The following is a 12,264-nucleotide window of genomic DNA, read 5'->3' on the forward strand; positions in this document are numbered from 1 at the left end:
GATCAATTTAATTCCATTTTGTTCTCTTTTCTGGCATAAAACCTTGTAATCATGCATCAGAACATTTATCTCATAAAGTGAAAGTCAGCTGTAATCTTTTGATTGATCGGCTGACTTCCTACGATGGTCACAATGTAATAGTTAGATTCTTTACCAAACACTGATCTCTGCTTCCTCACAGGGTCCAAGATGGTCGGCTGGCAGCTGTGCTCCAATGCCTCTTACTCATTAGCTTCCACAGGTGTTTCCCTTCCTGCTCCAGGACCTGTCCAACTCTCCCTCAGGCTGCTGAAGCTGGACAGAGGCCTCCATTACTACCTGCTCGAGGCTGCCTACTCACTGCTTCCTCAGGTGCAAAGAAATACGAAGATCTACGGATAAGTTTAATCTTTGAGATGATTTTCTCTTTCTATGTCCCTGTGGGAAATCTCTTTATTTAGTTCCACAGTGGCTAACACCCCAAGCTGTCCCAACTTATGTTCCAGAGAGGCACCTGGCTCCCCAGAGAGGCCTCCATTCACCTTCTCCTGGCCACACCTCAGTCCTCCATCCCGAGAGACATGTCTGTGGACTTAACATTCAACCCTCACAGACTGCTGCTAAGGATCACCCACCCTCTGAAAACCATCCACATACAAGGTTGGTCATAGAGAAGCACCATAACAAACACAAAATCCCAACTTCTGTCAGGGTTTAATCCTGAAAATGTGTTGTTTTCTCAGGGCAGCTTGAACAAGAAAGGAACATAAAATCAGGAAAGCTGGAGCTGTTGATTGATGGTGTTCATTATTACATCATGGTAAGTGTTAAAATATTCTGTAACTTGATTTCTTCTGTAGGATATATTTACTCTTAAAATTTTCCAGTCATGAAAGATGTTAATTAGGAATTTGGAATCTTTAGGGTTTGGTCGACACTCAGACCCTCCTGTCAGAGCAGAGAACGCGGTATCACCTTGAAGCCAAAATGGCCGCTAATGGACATCCCATGATCCTCTCTGCTAATGTTACTCGTGGACTGGGTAGGAAGACCAGCTTCTCTGCCACAGTGAAGAATGTGTTCAGAGAAACTGCATCACTGTCAGGTAAAGATATGCGTTTATTATCTTTGAAAGCATGAGTTTTATATTGAAAAAGTAATTTTGGGGTATTCATCGTTACCGACATCAGTGGCCCTGGAGCGCAGACAGGATGGCAGAAGCAGGCAGTACTCTGTGGAGGCGGAGCTTCTGTTACCCGGTGTGGTCGGCACCAGGATGCTGGGACTGATGGAGCAGAAGGGCTCACTGTGGAGCTCCGCACTCAGGCTCAAATATGGTCTGGGAGGTGAGCGAATGGAAAAATATTACAGTATGTTGCCTATCTTGCCATTAGGATCCGCCAATACGCTTGAAGAAATGGAGCAGTTTTGCAGCGTCTCACTTTCAGGAAGAATATGTAGTTCACAAATATCTCCCCAACATCAGTTCGTCCTGACCTTTGACCCCTATACAGGTGATGCCCGGTATCTGCATCAGGAGTGCTACACGTCTCAGAGACTAAGGAGTGAGAGGGACTCAAACCTTACATACATCATTAGAGCAGATCACGAATTCTCCTGCTCCAACACGGCTCCTATCAACCACAAGGTACCTGGAGATAATAAACCGCACTGTGTGTTTATGTCACACAAGCTGTTAATATGAATCTTAATGTAATACTTATTGAGTGATAAGTGAGAGTGAGTGGTTCTTCATGCATGCTTATGCTGCTGATTTCCAGCTTCTCAGAATGATTAATTCCTAGTTGGGTGAAACAGGTAACTGAACAGCAGAGGTTCTTTCCGTGGTTTCTCTTTTCTGTGCCTCCACAGATCCACCTCAGGCACGAGGAAAGCCTCAGCCACATTAAATCAGCCCTGGACATGAGCTACGGCAAACACTGGGATGAGATCAACAACAAACGCACACTTCTTCTGAGCCAGTCCTTCAAAAACCAATCCACACAAAATCACACTAGCTACACACTGGAGGTAAACAGACTTCTGCTATGCCTCCAAAAGCTTTTTTATTCCAAATCATCACACATATAAATTTATAAATGCATTGCCCTGTGTAAAATAATCCTTGGATGGACATTTTCTTAGCATTTAATGCATATTTTCTCTGTCCAAAATACAATAAAATATTCCCCTATCACGTTATTCCAGTTCAGTCTCCAGGTGCCAGAGAAGAATTTAAATTACAGGACTCAGCTTCTGCACTCCCACCTGAGACAGCTCGGGTCGGAGAGCAGCACTCACCTCAAAGTCAATTACAACAACTTGATGCCGCTGGTGGCTGGATTGCACTGGAAAAGCCCTCCCAAAGACACCCCGCAGAAAAAATGGGAAGGTAAAATGGCTATAATTAATCATATGAATTTTTAAGTTTTTAAGTTATTATTGGAGTCTATACCAGCAGTGAGGTCAGCATCATGTCTCGCTTACTATCGTCCAGGCACATTTAACATGGACACGCCGTGGCTGTATATCTACACTGCCCACAAACTGAGCCAGCACCAACACCACACGCTCCAGCTCACCTCAGAGCTGACAGCCAGCAAGTGGCTGACCATCCCTAACCTCATGCTGGAGGGTTTCTACAGGGACAGAGGCAGAGAGAGGGAGACCCGTCTGGAGCTCTACACATCAGCTGCCACCTACATCCAAGTAAGGAGAGGAGAGGCTGCTCCATCTGAACAGTCAAAGTGTCTGTTTTAATGTTTTAATGTCATAATGTCAGTCATAATGAGAATTTTATTTGTTAGCACCAACTAGGAAAACTGTACTGCAAAATCTGCATTGCCTTTTGCCCCTCCAACTCCTCCTCAGGCAGGAGGGTGGATCATGGTGGGGAAGCGAAGTGTGAAGGCGTCTGGCTCATTGAGCTCGTTTTGGACTTCACCTTTGAGAGGACACGTCTCTCTGGAGACTTTTAAGTTCAGCCACACCCTGCAGATGGCCTCCACCTATGGCAAGCACAACGTCAGCCTCGCTGCTGCCCTGAACACTGTGGATAAGGTGGGTGGTGACACTGGGCCGCGTCTGTGGAATGGGTGTTAAATATAATGTTTCATTTATTTATTTATTTATAAGGACATAAGCGCACATTCATTAACATTTCTGTAAATGTACCATTGTTAGCCAGCCGGCTAATTTTCAACTGTAGTCCTTTGGAAAGATGTTATGAGAACCATCAGGAGTGGAAGTAACAAATATTAATTGAGAAAAATGAAGGAGATGAAAATGCATGTGAATTGAAAAATAGAGTGATACATTATCAAGTGATTTGATTTATTTAAAGCTGATGTGATTGAAAAAGTCATGATATAATGAAAACAGAGCCACGTTTCATACTTTTCCCCATCTTACATTCATCATTCATCACACAACACAGAATTGCCGGGAAGTGGCCTCAAGGCACCCTTGAGGCCACTTCCCGGTAAGTAAGTAACATAAAGTAATTAAAAAATTAACAATTCGCAATTGAGGGTTAAAATCTTTTTTTTTTCAGATTTTAACGAATCTTGGTATGTTTGTTCAGGTATTTTTGCCAGATGTCCACTGTGTGGAGTGGGCGTGGTTTTTGATTGACATTTTGGGCTGAAGTAACAAAAAAATGCTTTCTGTAAACTATACATTCAATGCATGTAAGATGAGGAAAATTCTGAAGCATGCATTCAATTCACATGCATTTTCATCACCTCCATTTTTATCAATAATTGTTGTTACTTTCACCCCTCATAGTTAAATCATTTTAGGCATAATAGAATGATTATCTACTAACTTCTTTAAGAATTTGAAAAAGAAGCAAGCGATACTGAAGATGACTTTCTCGAAGCCGAAGAGTCCGTCCACAGAACTGGAGTTTGAGGGAGTAGTAGAGGAGCTGAGGAAGGACAAGAAGATGTATCAGAAAACAGCAAGGATCCAGCTCAGGTCTGTGTCTCAATCTGATTTATTTGGAATGAATCTGTTGATGTTATTTTAGGTTGGTTGTGATTTTATTACAATAAAACAATGGCAGCGAGAACACTGCTGACTTTAATAGCGACGCCATATTGCACAGACAGCCCTTCCAGGCCTTTCCTCAGACTCTCCTCCTGCGGGAGACTTTCACCATCGACCTCCTCAAAGGCCTCTACATCCTGGAGTTGAAAGCTGGTTTCCATGGCAACGGAGAGGTCATCCACACCCTCACCTTTGGCTACCGACCACCAAGCCCTTTTGTAAGTTTAGCCCATGTTGATTTATTAACTCAACACATGAAAGTTAAGGAGTATTTAATCACTGTATTGAGAGATTTCTCTTTTTTTTGTGGCTCTCCTTGATATTTAGGTTTGTTCTGCACTCATCCATCCTTTCAGCTCTGACACTATTCCTTCAGACTCGGAAATCTGTGTGACCATAACCAGCAACCAGGTAAACGTGTAAATTACAAACTGAATTACAAAGAAATATGTACACAATCATACATAAAACATGCAGTTTCATGAGAATTGAATGTACAGTCAGAGCCATTAAAATGTTGGATTTTAATATTTAATTCACAGGTAAGTGTGACCTAACTTCAGTGAAATACTTGTTGATGTTGATCTCAAAACGTGGCCAATGCATTTAAATGCAAATTCATCTAACTTATATATTGTAGGTGGAAAATCTATGGAAATATTGGCAACATTTGTGTATTAAATAATATATGTTTTGAATATGGCACCCTCCTTCTCAGACCCAGAAAGACATACAAGGGAAGTTACGGGTCGGGAGCAAGGAGAGACTGACTTTCTTTGGACAAGTTCAGTTGAAGCCTTTGCACTCAAGTCACCAAGTGATTAAAGTTAGAGCCAACTTCACCCATCAGCTCCAGGTAAATCGACCTACTACTTTTTACTGATAAACAATTGGCAAGTACTGATTTGTATGATGTATGGTGATTGCAGTGAGAATTGTAACAAGTGTTGTAAGTCCACCTCCAACAGCATACAGTATAGTTTACAGTAGAAAAGGCCAAACTTGTGACCAGTTCACTGTGATTACTGTTACAGCTGCAGCTCCCCTCCTCCGCTATAGTGGAGGGAAATGTATTTTGGAACCCCAAAAACAACAGTGACTTTGATTATCAGGCCAGAGGGAAACTGAAAATAGAGCGACAGGAGTGCCAAGTGAGTAAATCCAACTCAGCATTTTAATTATTGTTTAATCGGCAGCGTGTTGTGATGAATTTGTTGGTGTTTTTTTTTAGCTTTCTGTACAGCTCAATGGAACGTCAGGAAGAGTCGGTCTTTATTCCTCTCTCAGCCATCCCTTCAAATCAAAGATTCCCAAAACATTAGAGGTGGGCCGCTTTTGTGTTTGGACAAATTATTTCATTCAGTGGTCCCAAAATAGTCAAGTAATAAAAAAAAAAAAAAAAAAAAAGCCTTACAACAAGTTGATTTTATAAAAAACCAAAAATGGTCTGCTTTTAGCATCTGAGCTATTTTCTCATTATGTTGTTTTTCCTGTGAAGGTAAATGCCACTGCAGACATGTTTGCAGTGGCTGGTACAGGAAGTAGCTCAGTACATGTGAGGGCTGATGGAAAAGACAGGGTGAAGCTGGACGCCCAGATGTCCCACTCCTTCCTGAGGGGAGACACGGCCATTGGACTGAGGTTGAATGTATCCCAGAGCCTGCTGCCTTCTGCCACTGACCTGCATGTAAACCTGGCTGCCAACATGTCCTCAGACAGGTGTGTGCATCCACCTGTATTTGATCACACTGTCTAAATTTATCATTTTGTCTTTATCAGATATACAGTGATGATCATCTATGTAATAAACAATGCTGAATGTCTCTTGGACTCATGGACTTTTGAACTCATTGCATCACTGTTCCCTGTCTCCTGCAGAGTGTCTCTACATGGCTCCTATACACAGGGGCATGAGGCTCTGCTGGCTCAGGTCAAAGGGTCGCTAAAAGACACCCGGGGTCTCCAGCTGGCTGTGTCCGGGGACCTGAGGCACTCCATGGCCAACTTCGCTATTTTGCCTCCAGTCCTGGGGTTGGATGGGGTGCTGGGACGGTCTGACACCCTCATTGAAGGTGGAGGTTTTATTTGATACAATTACTAATTTAATATTACATGAAAGCGTTTAGTTTGGACATTGTTTTACCTGAAAAACATCCTGAGGAATCATGTTTACTTCATATAATTGTAGGACAGCTGAGAGTTAGAGTGATGGAGACCTTGTACAGTGCGGAGCTGAGGCATCAGGAGGATCCCGGAGATTCTTCAGACGGTGAAGATAAAGAGGGCATGATGGGAAAGAAATTCCATGTGGCCCGTGATTGGCTGTGTGTTTGGTTAGGGGCGGAGAATTTGTGTTTGAATGTGAGCCGCCGAGTGGGGGGTCAAAGGACGGGCGAGGTCTACACCAGACTGTCTCACTCCTTCCACCTGTTCAATGCCACAGGTAAATCATTACTTCATACATAACATATTTTACATTTTAAACATTATGATCTCTCCTGGTGTCTCAGTCTCTTTGTCTTCTGAATACAGGTGTACCTGCCAGCAGTAATGCCCAAGTGAGGTGGGCCCAGGATGGTGGTCGACTGTCAGTCCTTGCAGAGCTTCAGGCTGGACCTGAACATCTAAAAGCTGAGTTTAATGGAGGCAAGATAGACCAGCTTACCCCACGATGGGAGTACTTCTCCAGGCTGCAGCATCAAGTCAAAGCCCTGCTGAAAAGAGGTCTATCAAGCTCTATACAAGCCAAAGCACATTACCAGGTGCAGGACTATTTTCTATTTTTCTAACCCTTGCAAGTTCATGTTTTATTAATGAATATCAATGTTTTATCTTGAATATGTGCACATACCTATTTGTCTTTCCTGTATTTTGTTAGTTAGAAACAGAAGGTCTGGACACAGGCTTGGTCCTTCACATGGAAGATGAGAGAATGATTGACATCCTTTTTAACGTTGGATCGAAAAACAGCGCAGCTATGTTGGCATTGTCTCTATGGCAAAAGATGAAGCTATTCCAGGGAGTCATACCCTCCTCTTTACAGGTACATTTTACATAATTTATACACTATTATTTGCAGATTTATATGACTGAAAAAGAGTAGTTTGACTGTCTTTATTAATCTTTAGCCATGATCTTGACATAGTTTTGGAGCATTGTGTACATTGAGTGAATCAGTTAATCCATAGGCCATATATCACTTGTAGGAATCAGAATCAGAATACTTTATTGATCCCCTCAGGAAAATTGTTAAGTTGCAGTTGCTCACAGTCAAATTTAAGGCAAAAAAAGAGTAAGAAAAAACTAGTCTATAAGTGCATAAAGTAATATAGCTAAAGAAAAAATAAAAAGATTAGGTTAAAAAGATTATGTTGCCATTAAATGGATTGTACAAATGCTTTTGGAGTACAGTGTGAACATAAGTAGCAGCAGTGAACTGAAACATGTACATGAATAGGCTATAATAATGTCAGGTATTGCACATTTAACTAATAAATTATTGCAACAAGCAATTATTTCACATAATTGTCCAAGAATATATACATTATAGAGATGTGATATGGAAATATGATTTGTAGTTCAGTTTTGACACTCCAATTGTGTAACACTCAGAGGGAGGAGTTATATAGTTTGATGGCCACAGGCAAGAACGACATCCAGTGGCACTCTTTGGTGCATTCTGTGAGTTGAGAAGAGCTGTAAATCTGTCACCAGTATCACTGTGATAAAAAGATTTGCTTTTCCAGTCCAAATATATAATTTGAATAAAGAGGGCACAAAGATTGATCCCTGAGGGACACCGCACATGACTCCATTGTTACATCCCCAAATTGAAACAGCAATATTTGTACCCTGCATGTAGGAACTAAACCAGGTAAAGGAATTCTGCAACATTGTAACATTGGCAAATACAATTAATTGGAAGTGCTGGTATTTTGTTACCTTTGAACAGAGCCAGGCTAACTGTTTCCCCCTGGTTCCAATCTTCATGCTAAGCTAAGCTAAAAGGCTGTAGCTTCATATTTACTGTACATACTCATACTACTCTACATGAGAGTGTTATCAATTTTCTCATTTAACTTACGGCAAGAAAGAGACTAAGCATATTTCCCAAAATATTCCTTTAAAGCAGTTGACCCACTATTCCAGCAGCACACTGTGATCAGTAGTATCAAATGAGCCGCTAAGAATAAAACAGAAATACTATTTCAACATAAACATGTGTTGTTTTCTAATAAGGGCTCAGATTAGCATTTTGGTATACCACAAAATTGTATGTAGCTGTTCTAAAGTTCAGTAATCCTCAGAAATTCTACTGTCTCCTTCTTCAGTTTCTTCTTTGAAAAACAAACTTTACCAACAGGGGTTTTTGTTTTCACAGATGAACTGCACAGGGGACGCCACTGCAGACCGACTCTCAGCCCAATGCTATGGAAATGTGGCGGGTCGCCCTGTGGAGGTACGAGTCTTTCGCTCCTATAGACCACACAAAAGGCTCTGCTATGGCCTGTTGCTCGCTCACTTTAGCCTCAGTGCTCAAGCTAAAGGCTGTTACAGTTCCAACGGTCAGAAGGAGCTCAGAGCTAACCTCGCTCATTCTTCTGTGCTACTGCTGACATATCTGGGCGTACCCACTAAATCTAGTCTCAGGCTCCTGCTCCGGCCTGGGCCTCAGAGGTGGGCACTGGGAATCGGGTTGGTTGTTGGCCCTTGGAGAATGGACTTAAATGTGGCACTGAGGTTGGAGAGGCCTGGGCTATATGGCTGGCACGGGCTGCTTGAGTTTGGGACCCACAGTGTTAAGCACAAGGCAGAGATGACAGGTCGGATGAGGCTGGAAAGCTGGTGTCACATCTGGGCAGATGTCAGTGTGGCATGGGACTCAATCTCCTCAAGTCTGTTCCTGTCTGTCCGGTGTAAAGGGGTGGGGAGACTGGTGTGGGTGCAGGTTAGGAGAGTTGAGGGGGGTGTACCACATAAAACCTCTTTAACCATACATGGGCAAGCAGGGAAAGATGGACTTAAAGGTTCCTTGGGATTAGAAAATGAGCAGGACTTCTGTCAGTGCCTCTTGTCTGTCCTGCTGAATGACCAAAAGGCTGAAGTAGGCTGGACCCTCCAGCATCACTGGGCCTCTCTTGCCTCCATCATCCCAAACAGAGTAGACTTCCAGGGGTCAGGTCAGCTCAGTGACACCTCCCTATCTGGAAGTGCACGGGTCTCTTTAAACACCCACTTTGCTCTGATTGACTTGACTGCTGCCTGGGAGCCCTCCACCTCCTTGAGAGTCACGCTTCAGCAAAACCTGGCCTCCACTGCTGTACCAGGGGAGCTCACTGTTAGCATGTCGACCACGGCTGGTCAAGCTGAATTGGTGGTGGAAAGCGATGTGTGCTCCATGCTTCTCCTGGCAAATCAACACAGGGGAGGAGAGGACAGAAGGACCAGCTGGAAAATGTTTGTCCACCAGCGATGTGTCTTACTGAAGGTTAGAAAGGAAACAAGAAAAAGTGCCAGGAAACTTGTTTCCCAGCAGAAGGAAAACCAAAGAAACATCTGCACCTTGGAGATGAATCTTGTCTTTCCATTACAGTACAAGTTGCATTGATAACACCAATACTGCATGAAAAAGTATCAACAAGACCATGGTTAAAATGAGCATTAACCGCCTAATGGATTTTAGCTACACTTGTGGCATAGCTTTAGGGATGTCTGTTGGTATGTCCACCACTTTGGTCCAGACTGAAACATCGCAACAACTATTGGATGGATTGCCATGAATTTTGGTATACAACATTCATGTTCCCCACAAGATAAATTGAAATAACTTTGGTGATCCTCCTTCTTTTCCCCGAACACCATCATCAAGTCAAAACTTTAATTTGTCCCGTACATTGGTTTATGACCAAGTACCTGCAAAACTAATGACATCATAGTTTTGCATCCCATAATCATCAACAATATTAAACCTTTTTGCTTTATGTAAAATGTAATGCAGTGAATCCTTTTAGCAATGGTCTCGTTTGTGTATTTCAGTATATTTGTTTAAAATAGATGCGTTGATGATTAATGAATGTTATAAAGTTATATATCCATAGTGCTGTACATGTGTCTGCTTGTTCATTTTTTGACAACACAACTTTATAAAGACAGTACTTGTATCTAATTTGTTTCGAAGGAGTGAAGAATAGTCCTGGTTCTAATCTTTACTTTTTAATTTGTCCTCTATAGACTCTCCTGCCATCACAGACTTCAGCCAACATCTCCATCACCCGTTCTGGCTGCTCAACTAATCTCAGTACCGTGCTCCAGGTAGAGGGGGAACAGAAAGGCAGCCTTAGTCTGTATTTAACTTGTCACCCCCACATTGGTCTGAAAGCATCTGTACAGCACACTATAGAGCCAATACAGATGCTGGGATTTCCTGCCCACGGAGCATTAATCCTGAATGTTTTAACTGCACATCTGCCTGGTGTGGAGGTTGGCCTGGAGCTGGGACGTTGTTATTTTAGGGGTAATTTGGGGAAGATCAAGGATTCACAGACAGAGGAGGAGCAGTCTTCCTACGCTGTAAATGTGACCAACTACTGTCCTGCTCTACAGGTCAGACAATCAATCAGTTCTGTGTTATATAGCTTGTGGAAACCTAAATAAAATGTGTTTAAGTTATAAATGTTACTGTTACCTCTAACTGTGACAATACATTGTCATTTCTTTCATCACAGTTAGAAGAACATGGGTTTCTTACATGATTCACACCTGTCCATGTTAACATAGTTTCCTTTGAAATACAATTTCCAGCTCATTAGGTCAAGCCACAGCTCATTTATTATAGCAGCAGAGCAAAACAACACAACAGATGATACAGCTGCTAGATTACTATCACCCCTATTTGACTTGTTACTTCTGTGGATAGAGTCACAGAGTCAACTCTCCTTCCACCAGTCTCTCAACACCACTTAACTTCCTCCGTGTATGTGTGTGCCACAGGGAACGGTCCTCCCAGTGTCCCTGGCTCTCCAGGCCCTCCTCTCAGTCGTCCCCTGCCAGCTTACAATGACCTCATCTCTGAGGGCAGACAGCCAGGACCTTTCCCTTGAGCTGAGTCAGTCATGCAGGCCTCCACGTCTCTCTGGGACCCTCACACACTCCTTCCTTGGGCTGAGGATCCAAGGTGTACCCCAGATAATCACCATAGAGGCCACTGCTCCTAGAGGCCCTGAGCAGGCTGGGGACTTTTTTATTAAGGCTGGGACATGTTACATTAAAGCCGATAGAGTCATAGAGGCCAAAGGAAGGACACAGAGGCTCTGGGCTCTGGAGTCAAAGTGCCCAATGTTACAGGTACTGTATGTTTTTGTGGATGATTACTAAAGCTTTGACAGTTGAAAGTTGTATTCACCTGGGTCTCTGCCTGTATGTCCATCACATTAATAATTTTGTAATGTGTGCCAGTCAAACATGTTGACTTGATGAGGTTGTTTTGATTATAGCGTACAGTTAATGGTCCGAATGAAGTTAAATATGCTGAAAAGATCAAACTACTTACAAACATTAATGATTGCCTGAGGCACTAAGGTAGACTTTTTCACTGCAGACATATAGAAATGTTAGGAAAAGCCCAGGTGTATTTAATACCATAATTTTATGCAGTAAGTTACACCTGTGATTTTCCTGCAAAGGTCTATCTATTATAGGCAAATGCTTCACCACTTGGAGGTGTGGAATAATGAGGCATCTTCAGTCAGTGTTTTTGTAAGATAAGATATTTGTTTTTAGGCTCATTTGAATGGATCAGTGTGGCAGGACCTTCATGGTATCTGGACAACGACTGTGGACACCCACGTGGAGGGCAAAAGGGGTTTTCTGAGGCTGAATGCAAGGGCCTGGCCGGAGATGAGTGTGGAGGGCGAGCTCAGTCATAACCTTCCTGCTCTCAAAGGTTTACCGGAGCACAGCCGACTGAGAGTCACCTGTAGGGCTGGAAAAACCCGATATGACACCGAAGCCCTCATTCAGATGGAGGAGTGTGCAGTTGGAGTCAGAGGAGCTGTGATGTCACAGCCAGGCCTGCAGGGGTCGCTAGTGTACCACAACAACTGCACAGTGATTCAGGTTGAGTAAACATACCACATGATCATCTGACTGCCCATTTAATCTATAATAACATCACTATATATCACTTTCTTTCCTGTTTGTAGGAGTGGGGCAGTCCTGACAAGATGCAGTCCTCTG

Source organism: Perca flavescens, chromosome 12, assembly GCF_004354835.1.
Source record: "Perca flavescens isolate YP-PL-M2 chromosome 12, PFLA_1.0, whole genome shotgun sequence".
NCBI classification, from domain to species: domain Eukaryota; kingdom Metazoa; phylum Chordata; class Actinopteri; order Perciformes; family Percidae; genus Perca; species Perca flavescens.